This window comes from Miniopterus natalensis, chromosome 8 (assembly GCF_054644295.1).
Source record: "Miniopterus natalensis isolate mMinNat1 chromosome 8, mMinNat1.hap1, whole genome shotgun sequence".
NCBI lineage: Eukaryota > Metazoa > Chordata > Mammalia > Chiroptera > Miniopteridae > Miniopterus > Miniopterus natalensis.
In genome coordinates, this window is record NC_142088.1 from 70,839,993 (window position 1) to 70,841,050 (window position 1,058).

Genomic DNA, 1,058 nt, shown 5'->3' on the forward strand with positions numbered 1-1,058 from the left:
TATCTTGGTTCCAATTGTGTTTTAGCTCCAAACCCAAAAAAGCGGAACGATCCCACAGAACAAATCCTTGCAAAATTGGACAGAACAACTCCATAGACATCAGGACCAGATGCAATGATCAACTACCCTCTACCTCAGCACCCACCAATCAGTAGAGACCACAACTCTACCTCCTTTAGTCACCATGATTAATGATTTTCCCCTGAAGCCATCAGGAAGCTATGTCTTTGAGCATGACACTACCTGTGACTCCGGCATGGCGCCATCTCCTTAATAAATCCTTACTTTCTTGGCTGTAAACTCCCGTTCATGCCTTATTGGGCTTTGAAGCACGCAGGCAAACAGTCCCCCTCAGTCCAATAACATCTGCAGTACTTACAGCTGGAAGCCCAAGCTTGAGGGACTCAGCTGCTGCAAGTGAGAATGGCAGGCTAGGCATCTAATTATGACAACGCAGACAAGCAGGTGGATTATCCTGTGAATCTAGCTGGGTTCAAAATGTCTGTGCCAATGTGATATGTTTGAAGGTAAGCCAAGAAACTTTATCTCAGACCCAATCAGCAAACATTAACAGTGATGGAATTAAGTAAAACACACTGGCTCTATGTTATGAATTAATGTCAGTGCACAAAGTGAGGTGATGAGGTGACTAAGAATACTGCATTTCTTTCTCTTTTTTTATGGAATTCTTTAAGAATTTGCATGTCATCCTTGCTCAGGGGCCATGCTAATCTTCTCTGCATCATTCCAAATTTTTTTTTTAGTATATGTGCTGCCAAAGCAAGCACAGAACACTACATTCCTTTAAATCAACTTGCTAATCATTGTAAGCTTTCCTCCTACCAGACTGGTGAGAAATTCAACTTCAGTGACTTTGGGGACCTAACTCCCAAGGAGAGAGATGCAAAGGTCCTGGGGCTAACATAGTGCCGCACTAGTTCTTGTGGACTCATTCACCTCACAAATCGCACTCATGTCCTGTGGCTTTTCTGCTTCAATTCTCCCCTCTCAGGTCCCTACAAAGTCATTCCTATGCTATCCCAGTGCTGCAAGGCCAG

The 1,058-nt window shown here is 43.8% G+C and overlaps 1 pseudogene; it reads right to left on the bottom strand.

The window, feature by feature from the left end:
- Positions 1-674: 674 nt before the first annotated feature.
- On the bottom strand, positions 675-788 carry LOC148092638 (U6 spliceosomal RNA; annotated as a pseudogene).
- Positions 789-1,058: the final 270 nt, after the last annotated feature.